Genomic DNA, 13,487 nt, shown 5'->3' on the forward strand with positions numbered 1-13,487 from the left:
TAGTTAGAAAGCAATATGTTAAATTTGTAGCAAAGCCTTAAGCTCAATTAGAGGAAGACTTAAATCTTTTTTTTTTTTTTTTCCTGACAAAACAAAAACTGCTTGGGTAATTTAAGAAAAAAAGAAAAAGGAAAAGTAAATATGAAACCATAAAAGGAAGTTATGTTATAAAAAGAGAGTAAAGATCTTGGCCATAGTAGCCAAATTCCAGCATGTTGATATATTCATTTTGGCAATCATAACATCATTTGGTTACATATGTTAGGTTTAGAGTCTCCTTGCTTATGTTTTCAAGAGCTAGGGAAGGATTTGGAATTGAAACAAATTGAATTAGGATATCCAGTGTAATTGGTATCTTATAAGAATAACAAAATATAAGAAAATAGATTAATATGAACAACATGATAAAATATTACCCATTGTAGAGAGTCACAAATTTATGACTAAATATAAATAAGAATGAGGTAAAACAAAATCAAATTAAATATGGATAATGCAGTGATAGATCCTGGATTAAATGGTAGTCCTCTTCCAAATGAGAAGGTCATTTTACTTCAGATACATCCCAGTTTGTGAGAAGCCTGTGGTGACAACTGGAGGAAGACCAATTCATGTGGTCTAATCACTGTTAACGGTGGGTGGCAGAGGAAGCAAGGAGGAGAGTCCCAAGACCCTTTGATGTGATATGTGGATTCTGGGACTATTTTTCACTAAAAACCAAAAGACAAAGAAAATTGAGTTAGAATAGGAAGGGGAAAACATATTTAATTTTGGACAGAAAGACCAACTTCAAAGTTAGCACCTAGGTAATCAATCTCCTTTTTAAAAAATCATAGAAACTGACAAAGAAGCAGAGACAGCTCAGAAGGCTTACTCATTATAGGGAAAAATTTCTTCTAACTCAATACCAATGTCAGCATCTGACCATTTCAGAAATCAAAATACAGGATTCCAACATACATTTTTAATGATAGAATTCTACCCAGGATCCCCTGTAATTTGAAATAGAGTAGAGGAATTGCTATTATCAATGGCAACTCACCTTTTTAAATGAGAAAACAGTTATCATCATAGCTGCTTTGTTATAGCACACTTGGTAAAGATATGTCATTTATTTTATTTTATTTTATTTTTGAGAGAGAGCATGCATTTGGGGGGGGGCTTACGAGGGGCAGAGGGAGAGAGATAATCCCAAGCAGGTGCCACACTTTGCAGGGCTTGATCTCAGGACGCTGAGATCATGACCTGAGCCAAAATCAAGAGTCAGTCACTTAACAAACTGAGCCACCCAGGTGCCCTAAAGATGTGTCATTTTAAAATATAGTTGACTATGAGAGTATCAGTTGCTAATCCAGCTCTTATCTGATGGTATTATTAGCCAGATCTTCCACTTAGCTTGTACATAGCTTGTACACACACACACACACACACACACACAATATCCACATAAATGAAACTACACGTACATCTAGAAGTATGTGACTCCGTATCTGTAAATGGTATATATTATATGCATGTGTATATATTCCAGATGTCTTATACATAGAAAGATAGATAATAGATCAATCAATTAATAGATGATAGATCTCCCAAATGATCCTAATGTAATCTCAGGTAGAAAGAAATTGTGGGCTCCTATATTCTCCTTTTGTTTTCCCTTTATAAATAAGCTCAAGCCCTTAGGGATTGTGTCTGAGACACCGCAGCCTAATTGTAACTAGTTTTTACCAGGTAATTGCCTGGTAAGTTATTTTTCCCTTCCAGGGTATCTATTTTTTAAAACAAAGGGTATCTTTTTCATTTTATGTTCCACACAACCAACAAAGCCCTAAGCACATATGAGGAGAACACAGATTTGAACTGATAGAAGGAAGGGCAAGAGGAAGGAGGATGGGAGTGGGACAGAAGGCTTTCAGAGATCTGCCTGTACCATCCAGGGCCCACAGGATACCCACCTTCACTAGTCCCTAGACTAGCATAAAGCTGAGGATGAGCAACAATACTCTGTGACGTTTCTAATAATTCCAGAATTCTGTTCAGTCTCTCATGACACAGGGAAGGAGAAAGACAACATAATATCAGAGCCAATAATCTCCTCATTGATTAAAAAATAACCTAAGCTATTTAGGAAGAAAAAAAATATATCTCTGCAAGGTTACATCCTTCTGTCACAATCTACATCTCCCTATTTCATACACTAATCTTCCAAATGCTCATCTCTCTTTATTTATAGTTCTCTCCTCACTGTGAGGTTTGTAGAATTGATGGTGTAAATGGATACTGCAAACTCTAAAACAAAGCCTCACATTTTCTAGTTGCCTGTGAGGGGAAAATGTCTTCTATGAATGTGTTCATACTTGCCTTGTTTGAGAATAATCATTTATTGTCCTATTTGGGGAAAAAAAAAAAAAAAGAAAGAAAACAGGCCCACAGGTACCAAACCCAGGCAGCAATATGGGTCAGTGTATGTAGAGATGAATTTGATTAAGCCACAGTGGAACCGTAGATTAGATTCAGGAACATCAGACATGGCTGTCATTACAGCTGCCAGCATGGGTGTGCTGATCTGTCAGCAAGGATTGCAGTCAACCTGGGAATGTGGTCTTGCACTTCTTCCAAGCAGCAGAGGGCTGAGCTAAAAACTCTTAGGTCTTTGTTGGCTATGATGATTCTTCCAGGGCCAATGATCAGTAAAACTAATAGAATTATGGAACAGTGGACTTCTGTGTTTTGCCTGTTGCAGAAAAGCTTGTGAAAATTGGATTTCTTTGCATGTAATTAAACTATTTGATGCTGTGACCAGTGTAGTTACAGAAGATATGCTCACCTGCTTGATAATTCAGTTTCTCACCAAATATTGGCTGATTATTTGCACAAGTAATTTTGCCAGTGATTCTAAGGGATACATAAATAAAGCACATATGTGAATTGTATTGTCTTCAAGCTTATGATATATAGCCATAAAAAATTATAGTATATTTCTAAATAATATACACAGACATAGATACCAATCATAATGAAAGTTAGATCTATGTACTATAATGAGTCCGGATTAAGGCACATGGGAATTGGAACAAGGATTCTATAGTTTTCAGTTTAGAAATATAAATTAAAGTTTGTAGTAAATATGAAATTTGAATTAGAGAGAGAGAAGAGTGTGCATTACAGTTTAAGGAAAAAAGGCATTTTTGACAAAGAGAACAGCAGGAGAAAAAGCACACAGAAAAATTTCACTTTTGATTCGAAATAACTTATAGTTCAGTATGACTAGCGTCTGTGCTTAATATAATGACAAATGATGAGAAAACCACTTATATAGGTTGTTGAGTTCAGAGCATCATTCTATAGGCAACAGGGAGACATTAAATAATTTGAACAAGAAAGTGATCTTTGGGAAGTCAATCGGCAGCCAGCTCTGGGAAAGAATGCTCAGAACAGGGAACAATGAGAGATGGACGGAACAGTAGGGAGGATACTGTAGCTCCCTGGGGTTTCTGGAAGGAAGCAGGGAGAGTTGTGGGCAGATGAATGAGAGGCATTTTGGATGTAGAACAAATGATATCCTGCAAGTGAACATAGGTGGAACCAAAATAGAAAACAGTCAAAATGATAACAAACAAACAACTAAACCGTGGTCCAAACGGTACGTTTTCAGAAGAGATAGATTCTGTCCAAAGAAGTGGGATGTTCCTGAGAGATAAAAGAGATCCATTATGCCACTGAAAAACTCAATGCAAGGGTTGCATTTGATTTTTTTTAATTAATTACTGCGTTTGATGAAGGAATTAAGAGTCCTGTTTGCAACATTGTTGTCATTGGTTTTCTGCCATTGGAAAATAAGCATCATTTTTTTTTAAAGATTTTACTTATTTATTTGACACAGAGAGAGAGATAGTGAGAGAGAGAGAGAGCTCAAGCAGGGGGAGTGGCAGGCAGAAGGAGAGGGAGAAGCAGGCTCCCCGCTGAGCAAGGAGCCAGATGCAGGGCTCGATTCCAGGATCCGGGATCATGACCTGAGCCAAAGGCAGACGCTTAACAGACTGAGCCACCAAGGCCCCCCGGAAAATAGGTATCATTTTGTATGAATTTCCTTAAGATTGGATGGAGTAAGTAGGGGGAGAGAAAATGTGATTTTCTTCTGCATGTAGAAATTCCAAACTTTAAAATGTAACAAAAGTACTCCTGGACAAAGACACCAGCCAGTTTCATTAGTTTTGTGGTTCATGTTTGGGTCTATCTATTCGGTTGCATAGCAGTGGTGAAGATTGAATTTGAGCAAAGTGAGAGCTGATCTTTGGAAAACATGCAGAATTATCATCTAGACTTTGCTTATCTATGATTCCTTTACTCCCATATATTGGTGTCAGCTGCCCCCCAGTAACCTGTGCTCTCATGCAGGCTTCACCCTCCCAGGTCCCTTCCCTACAGGATGCTCATAGGCTGTGTTTCCCTGGAAGCACCTAATACTCCAGACTCTTCCTAAGTTGTACATCTCCACCGTGTGTCTATTGCTCTTCCAGGCTTCCTGGGCCTGGCTTTCTGTGATGTAGGAGCTAGTTACAAGGAAGCCAATCAACTCTAACCACTTACTGATTTAAAAAAAGAGAGCTTGAAAGAATATATCCTAAAATCTTGAGACCAGTTATTGCTGGATGTGAGAAAGGAGGGTGTGGAATATACGATGTGTGTGTGTGTGCACGCATGTGCACTGTGGGAGTTACAGGAAAATTTAAAGGAATAACCCTCAAAAATAAGCTATTTTAAGAACATGCAAAAGCAACTTAAGAAACATAGGAAGGGGACTGGGGCAATATTGGTGGAGCATGATGGATAAATCCACAGACTTTAGCTTCCACAATCGGGGAACCCTGTTCTAGATCCTACTGATTTTGTCGAAGTATAGCAAGTTACTTAAACTGAATAGTTCTGTTTCCTCATCTGAAAATAAGTAAGATAAATAGCACTAATTCACAATTTCATTTGAGAGGATGATTAAATTGGTAATACACACTTATCTCTTAAAGACACTGGCTGGTACATGTTCAGTACTCAGCCAGTAGCTTTTATCTTTATTATCATGGTGGATTGCTTTGATATTCCTTTTGCATTCTCCCCTTCCTTCTCCTTCTTCTCTTCTTTGTCTCATTGTGAAGGATTAGTTTTGAGTAGTTTGCTCTCACAAATTCTCCCCTGTGCCAAATGGCAGTGAGATAGTCAGAACCGTCCCAGTCTTCTGGTAAAATTTTCCACCATAGAATAGAACAAAGCTAATTGGTTCCTATGGGACTTCCTTTCCACAACTAAATTATCTGCCCGAGTATTGTGATGTTTGTTTTTCTTTAGAAAATAATTCATTATACATGTTCATTTGAAATAGCCAAGCTATAAAAATATGTTTTATACAATTTATGTTTTAAAATCACATTAGTTTACATTTAACCTTGTCATCCGCCAGTACTTTTCTATGGGCATACCCAATATGCATACATTTATAATATTGTGGATAAAATTTTCCACTCTACAGTTAACCTAAATACCATGCCATGGATACTTTATCCATTTTTCTATATGTTAGATGCTGTGGGAACTACAAGAGAAGCCTAAAATCTGTCCTTCCTTCCTTTCAACTGCCCCATCACCACCTGCTTCTCTATTTACAGCTGCCCTGCTTCCTGCCAAGCATCCAATCAATTTCAAAAACCTGTTCTTTATGGCCTTCCTCATTTTTTCCAATATACGTTCAAACTCATAAACAAATGAACTGGCTTGTATGTAAGGCCGTTTTTTTTGTCACTGTTTTATAACTGGGAGAGTATACGGTCTATACAATTTGCTACCTCTCCTTTTTCCCTGGGTCAGTTGGATGGTTCTAATGCTTTGTTTGTAATGATTGATTAATTTCCCATTGTCTGAATGGACCACATGTATTCAACAGACTTATTAATGGACCCTTACCATTTAAAATTTTTTACCTGTACAAATAATGCTGTGATAGACATTCTTATAATTACTATCCACATGTCCTGGACGTCTGTTTCTAGGAGAAGTAGAATCTGGATAAAATAAAATGATTGCTTCAGGAAAAAGGTATTTGAACTTAAAAGTTTTATGGAAAAATATTTTGGATGACCTGGTTGGTAGATGCACAGATTAAAAGAGGAGACCTTTATAAGGTAAGTGGTGGTCAGTTTCAGGAGCAGAAATGTGAGCAGAGGCAGAGAGAGAGGTGGACCCTTACGCTATTCTAGCTTGGTCACAACTGTGGCAATTGTATATTTAAGGTATGACTTATAGCTCATGAGAGCAGGAGTAAGTGAAAAACACAAACAGATTTAATGGGTTTATATACGGATTGTTTTGAATAGAAAAATAAGGAATTTGGACCTTCTGTTGCTGCAAAAGGGAAATGAAACATATGATGTGATTTTTGTTTTATAAGATGAGGCTATCATTTGAACAAACATTTCCCAAAAAAGAAACCCAACTAAATGCTCTTACCAATTGTCAAAGAAATGCACAGCACACCATAAACATAGTTTCTGTTTCTCATGATAAGACATTGTAAAGGTATAGGAAAGTAATGAATTTCATGCCGTTAGAAAATGAGTCGCTGTCTTTCTGTGATGCAGGTTAGCAATTTATCCCAATAGCATGAAAATTTCACAGACTCTTTCAGCCATTAATTCCCCTGCTAGGAATGTGTCTTAATTAAATAATGACAGCTCTATGTAAAGATTTAGCTCTAAGTTGTCTAATTGTCACTTTTTTTAATAATAAAAAATAGGAGCAAACACAACATTTCAAAATGGTGAAGTGGTAAAATAAATTATGGTATATTCAAGTAATGGAATATTAGGCAGTCATTCAAATAGTATTATAGAAGATTCAATTGTATAAAATAAATATACTGTAAAGTGGAAAATGAGTTCCCCTAAGTTTTAGCATTAACATTTAAAATATAAACCTACATAAAATAAATAAATATATATAGGAAATATACATATGCATCTGTACTTATACACATGTATGTATGTGTGTATATATGTTTACCTCTATATATTATATATACATATATACATGTATACATTATATGTATATGATATTTGTAGAGAAAAACTTGGAAACATATACATCAAATTAACTTCTTTCTCCTTTTATTTTATGATTCTTTATAATTAAGGTATGTTGCTTTCAAAATCATATAGAACCAATGACTACTAACTATAAATGCGTTTTTAAATGTAGAAATACAAATACCACCCTGTCCACAGTGAAAACTTGTATTGGGAAGTAACTCAAGTTGAGGGACCATTTAGTACACTCTCCACATGATAAATACTGATAGCCTGAATTAAGTCCCATTAGGGAGTTAAAAAGGAGAAGGTAGTAAAAGGTATGGTAAGACAGTGCCGTAAAAATAAGTTTAATTTAAAATTAGTAATAATATTGCTGGTGACAGGATGAGAGCTACACTTGCGGGGAGCATGGCATAGTGTATTGAGTTGCTGAATCACTAATGTAACATTGTGTGTCAAGTATACTCAACTATACTCAAACAAAAAATTAAAAAAATAAAATAACATAAAATTATCAGCTTGCGAATTGAGAAAAATCAAAATTGCTTTAAGTTGTAGGACACTGGGAATAAAGACTTTTCCATCCAGTTTTGTCGGAATATCATATTCTGTGACTCCTACACCTCAGCTCAATTTTGGTCTCTACACTTGTATTTTCATTTTGGTTAAATGGTAGCCTTTGCACTGGGTATTATATGCAAACAATGAATCATGGAACCCTACATCAAAAACTAATGATGTAATGTACTGTGATTAACATAACATAATAAAAAAGAAAAAAAATGGTGGCCTTTGTCATTTCTGGCAATATCTTAGTGTTCACTGACTTTGCCCTATGCTTGAGAACATGTCATTGAATTCAGACCGGTTTATGCCAATGGGTACTCTCAGGCTCTCTACCCTGGCTCCTGTTGGACCAAACTCAGTAAACCTTCATATACTTTGTTTACTAAGAAATTTTACCCACATTTTATGGGTTGCATTGTGTCTCCCCAAAAGATATGTTCAAGTCCTTACCTCCATTACGTATGAATGTGACCTTACTTGGAAATAAGGTCTTTGCAGATGTCATCAACTTAAGATGAGGCTTACCCTAATCCAGTGTGACTGGTATCTGCATAAGGAGAGGAGAACACTGTGTGAGAACAGAGAAATGTTTGGTGAGGACAGAGGCAGAGATTAGAAAGGCGCCAACTATGAGCCTAGCAACACTAGGGATTGCCAGAAGCCGCCAGAAACTACAAGAGAGGTAAGGAACTGACTCTCCCTCAGAGCTCCCAGAAGGATCCAACCCCACTGATGACCTGATGTTGGATTTCTAGACTCCTGCACTGGGAGAGAATACGTTTCTGTTGTTTTAAGCCACTCAGTTTGTGGTAATCTGTTAAGGAAGACTTGGAAAACTAATACAACACTATAAATTCTAAAGTTACAGAACAAAAGAAAAATAAACAACCTAAATTCCATGAGGAAAAGAATGGTATCTGTCTTGTTTATTGCTCTTCTTAGTGCTTGTCATACAGTATATGATAAATAAATGTATTTAGGGAGAAAAATATGAATATATGTTCTGTATATTCCTCCTATAAGAGCTAAGTTGGAGAGAAAAGAAAAAATTTCCTCAAAGCTGACATGTAAACAAACTAAAGATTCGCTAGCAAAATATATATAATAATGCTAATAATTATTTTATAAAACAATCAATATGTTGAGTCAGAGGAAGCATCTTGGAAAAAATTAATCTTCAACTTTGTATTGAAGAAATTTCATTTGTTTGTTTTTTTTTTTTTCTAACAAATTACTTGTCCTCTGTGTTTAATATAATGCCAAACATGGCTTGAGAGCAGGTAGGGAAAAATCAGCATGAACTGAAAATTGGATAAGGAACAAATAATATAGGTAATGGGGACAATATAAAGCCCAACACAATGCAATAGCCAGTACTGGAAGGGAATCTTTGTGAAACAAGTTGATACTGGCCTCGAATACAAAATCAGAAGTAGGAAAATGAGAAGGGAATTTTAGCAAAGACAGTCATTTGTGTTCTCTGTTCCCAAATATTGGAGTAGGGAATATGAAATGAGAAAGAGAAAACCCGAATATAACTTTGAAAGAGTAGTGCCATTGATAATGCCAGGAACTGTCCTGACATTATCAACCTGCAAAGGTTGTTGATTTCAGGTGGTGGTAGATAGGAAGGGCAGGTGCTAAGTTAGTTTTACATGGTCAAGTGCATGAACTAACAAGTTAAAATGTAGAGGCGCCTAATCAGGTTCCCATGGCTGCTTACAAATTACCACTAACTTGCAGATTAAAACAACACAAATGTATACTCTCACAGGTCAGAAGTCTTAATTAGTCTTATGGGGAAAAATCAAGGGGTCAGCAGGGCTGGCTCTTTCTTGAGGCTCTGGGGGAAAACCTGTCCCATGTCCCTTTCAGCTTCTAGAGGCCACCTGCATTCCCAGGCCCTTGACCTTTCCTTGCATCAATCCTACCTTCTATTTCTGTGTCATGCCATGTCTTCAACTACTGACTGAATTTTTGCTCTCATAAGGAGACTTGTGATTGTATTGGGTGCACTTGATGTACTAGATTAACCCTATGATCCCAAGATGTTTAATTTAATCACCTTTGCAAAGTCTCTTTTATCATGGAAAGTAATACCTTCTCAGGTGCCAGAGATTGGGATATGGACATTTGGGGGGCCATTATTCAGCCTACCACAGAGCCCAATAGACAGCTGTTAAGTATGAGACTGGAGAGAAAAAAGTAATGGTTGATAAAACTCCAGAAGTATTAGAAGAAGTTAAATTTGCAGCCTATAGGAGAAAATACAGGAAAAATGTTCATTCCTTGCTTGCCATTAAATAGAAAAATATATTATATTTAAATCCCACTTAGACCACTTACTAGTGTTACTGGTAGGAAGTCATTGGTATATGTCTCAAACTCCAAAGGTACAGTTTCTAACTTTTATTTCTAATCGCCTCTCTGATGTAAGTGATAAGCATTTCTTGAACGATGAAAAATTGTAAGACATCATGCAGCACACAGTTATATGACCCTAATCTCAATATACACAAAGGTACAACCTTAATAAAATTAGATTTAAATAATCATCAAGTGGATGGGCACACATTCCCTGAAGCTCAAAGGAGGAACTAATTCAGTACTGCTCTGGTCTTCCTCCCCATGCCCTATCATAATGAATGGCATTCATCAAGCTAGGAACTGGGGAATACTCTTTCACCACCACTTACTGTTCTCTGGTATCTACTCTAGCACCAAGTCCTGTAAAATTCGTTTCCTGATTATTTCTACAAGTCATCTGCATGCATCCATGTAAACTGTTCTAGTCAAATTGCCATATTTATCCCTGGGAAGTGGAAAATATCCACACATCCATGTTAGTTCAGTCAGGCTAAGCTTCTGCAAGTTCAAGTCTTATCAAGTGCCTCCCTACTTAATCACTTAATTACTTCCTTTGCTCTGAAAGACCCAAATATTGAGCACATCCTGCCAGGCTCTTAAGAATCTGACCCTGGACTACATTAGTGGCATCATGACCTGCAAAGTTGTCCTTACTGTCTGTGTTCCAACCACAGAAGATATTTTCAAGTCCCTTACCTTCTAGCCTCCACTTCTTCCTGGAATGACTTTCCCCCACTTTTTCTCTAGTACATTCCTCTTCTTCCTTTAAAATTCAGCTCAATTATCACTCCTTAGGGATCTAGACCTTGACCTCCCCAGGGTATAGATTACATAGCCTCAGAGTACCCACTCATTTCTCATTCATAGCATTATTGATGATTGCACTTAAATAAATCTATTGTGTAATGAATGGTGTAATTAATCACACAAATATTAGCCATAAGCTCCATAGTTGCAAAAACTATTGCTATCATATTTCAGAATGTTGTCTCCAGTGCCTCAAACGTATTTAATGATTAGTAAATATTTTTTGAAAAACTGAGTAGCTTAAAGGATAATTAAAACTTTTCTAAGTAGATAGATAAGTAAACCATTTCTAGTCAGAGTAGGAACTGTCATTTGAAGCTTAGGGGTGAAGTCAATAACTCTAGTTAAAAATAACAAAAGGAGAAATGTTGCTCATAGACAGAGATATCACACAATGGGAAACGTGTGGTCTGAAGAGTATGGTGGAAGGAAAAAGGTCAGGAAGCATAAATTTCAGTCAAGATCGTTGGTGTATCAATGTATGACTTTGAATTCTCCACCTTGGAAAATTACCTAAAGTCTCTGCTCCAGAGATTTCTTTATTTATTAGCACAGCTGGTTCTAGTGCAATTCAAAAGGATGCAAAATACAATAAATAAATAAATTAATTAATTAATATATTTCAAATCTTTCATTCAAGGTAAAGGATTGAGAATCAAAAACATGACGTGAAGGAAAGCAGCTATGTTAGGTGGCAGACGTGTGATCAGATAGAGCATAAATGCAATGTGCAGTGTTCACAGCTCTTTAAAATTTGAACGTCTTGTATGACTTGATTGAAATATAAAACTAATGGTTTATAAACCTATTATTGAGTTAAATGAAACATCTACTAGCACATTTAAAGCAGTTATTTTCTAATCTCTTCTGAGCTTATTCGCCAATGGAACAGATGAATGCATTTCTAATCAACTACAAATTCAAATGTGAAATGATCATTTGGTTCATTAAAAAAAAGAAGAAAAAAAAGTAGTGTACACTTAGATTCCAGGGAGGAAAATACTAGTAAGACTTGCTACTGAGTTTCCTTTACTTATATATATATATATATATTTTTTTTTTTTTTAAGATTTTATTTATTTATTTGAGAGAGAGAGGGAGCATGCATGTGCAGGGGGAGCTGCAGAAGGAGAGGAAGAAGTAGACTCCTGGCCAAGCAGAGAGCCCGATGTGGGGCTCGATCCCAGGACCCTGGAATCATGACCTGAGCTGAAGGCAGATGCTTAACTGACTGAGCCACCCAGGCACACCCTCCTTTGCTTATATTTTTGATGGTTGTATTTAAAGGTATAAAATCAAATATGTTTATATGTTTCACAGAGTTCTGCCTTTGAAAAAGAATAGTTTCTCTAAAGCTTAGAGCAGGCAGATTGATCAGAATATTAAAGACAAACTTTGTTTTATTTTAAGTGACTGTTTTTCCTAATATATTTCCAGAGGCATAGTTTGGAAGGAATATTGAATAGCAAGTCAGTTGTCATACCCATTCTGCAGTACATGTGAAGAAGTGTTTAAGGACACTTGTAATAAAGAAGTTTCTAAGAATAATTTTTTTAAAGAATTTTATTTTTATTTTATTTTTTAAAAGATTTTATTTATTTATTTGACAGAGAGAGACACAGCGAGAAAGGGAACACAAGCAGGGGGAGAGGGAGAGGGAGCAGCAGGCTTCCCGCAGAGCAGGGAGCCCAATGTGGGACTCGATCCCAGGACCCTGAGATCATGACCTGAGCTGAAGGCAGACGCTTAATGACTGAGCCACCCAGGTGCCCCTCTAAGAATAATTTTAAAAAGTCGATTGTCAATGATTTTTTTTGAGGCTGCCTACTGTTATCTACAAAGTAATACTGACAGAAAAAAGGAAAGGGAGAGCAAGAAAGAGAGAAAGAAGGAAAGAGAGAAAGAAAGAAAGAAGGAAAGAAAGACAGACCTACCAATATTTAAAGCTGTAACTAACATAAATTATGACTAAAAGTATCAAAAGGAAACATAAAATGTAATAGTAGGATTTCTGTATTAAAATGTATAACTTTAGGACAAAAGCTGTAATTTTATAATTTGAACTCCAATCTCAAACTGTGATCACAGATTTTATGATAATAATTATAATAATTAGTATGTCCTTTCATAACTTTAAAATATTAATTTTTATCACGAAAAAAGTATGGTGTTTTTTATTTTTACCTTTCTAAGATAGTGAAGATATAAATCAATGTAAAAAATAAAAATTAAAAATGAATGAGAAGTGTAAATGTAGGTGCTAAAAGTGGGCTTGATTTTAGAATTTTATCATAGGGCGCCTGGGTGGCTCAGTTGGTTAAGCAACTGCCTTCGGCTCAGGTCATGATCCTGGAGTCCCGGGATCGAGTCCCATGTCGGGCTCCCTGCTCAGCATGGGAGTCTGCCTCTCTCTCTGACCCTCCCCGCTCTCATGCTCTCTATCTCATTCTCTCTCTCAAATAAATAAAATCTTAAAAAAAAAAAAAGAATTTTATCATAAATTTGGCTCCATAGCACTTAATTTCATTCTTAATTAAGTCTGGCCTTGACAATCTCTCTCTCTGTATGTATCTGTACAGCAGCTGTAAACATAAACATACACATATACAGAAAGAGCGGGGCGATTGGCAGGATTTGAAGTGTTACCAACTACAAAGGATGGAAGTTTGT

At 36.3% G+C, this 13,487-nt stretch overlaps 1 long non-coding RNA gene across 1 annotated transcript in view; it reads right to left on the reverse strand.

Moving 5' to 3' along the window:
* Positions 1–529: 529 nt before the first annotated feature.
* LOC118004552 overlaps positions 530–13,487 on the reverse strand; it is a 29,574-nt gene continuing 16,616 nt past the window's right edge. The window contains exons 3-4 of the long non-coding RNA XR_004677618.1: positions 2,828–2,895; positions 530–710 (exon numbers count right to left, since the gene is read on the reverse strand). This is a non-coding gene — a long non-coding RNA (uncharacterized LOC118004552). The remainder of the gene's footprint in view (positions 711–2,827; positions 2,896–13,487) is intronic.

This window comes from Mirounga leonina, unplaced genomic scaffold, assembly GCF_011800145.1.
Source record: "Mirounga leonina isolate KUSES-001 unplaced genomic scaffold, KU_Mleo_1.0 Mir_93, whole genome shotgun sequence".
Lineage (NCBI taxonomy): Eukaryota > Metazoa > Chordata > Mammalia > Carnivora > Phocidae > Mirounga > Mirounga leonina.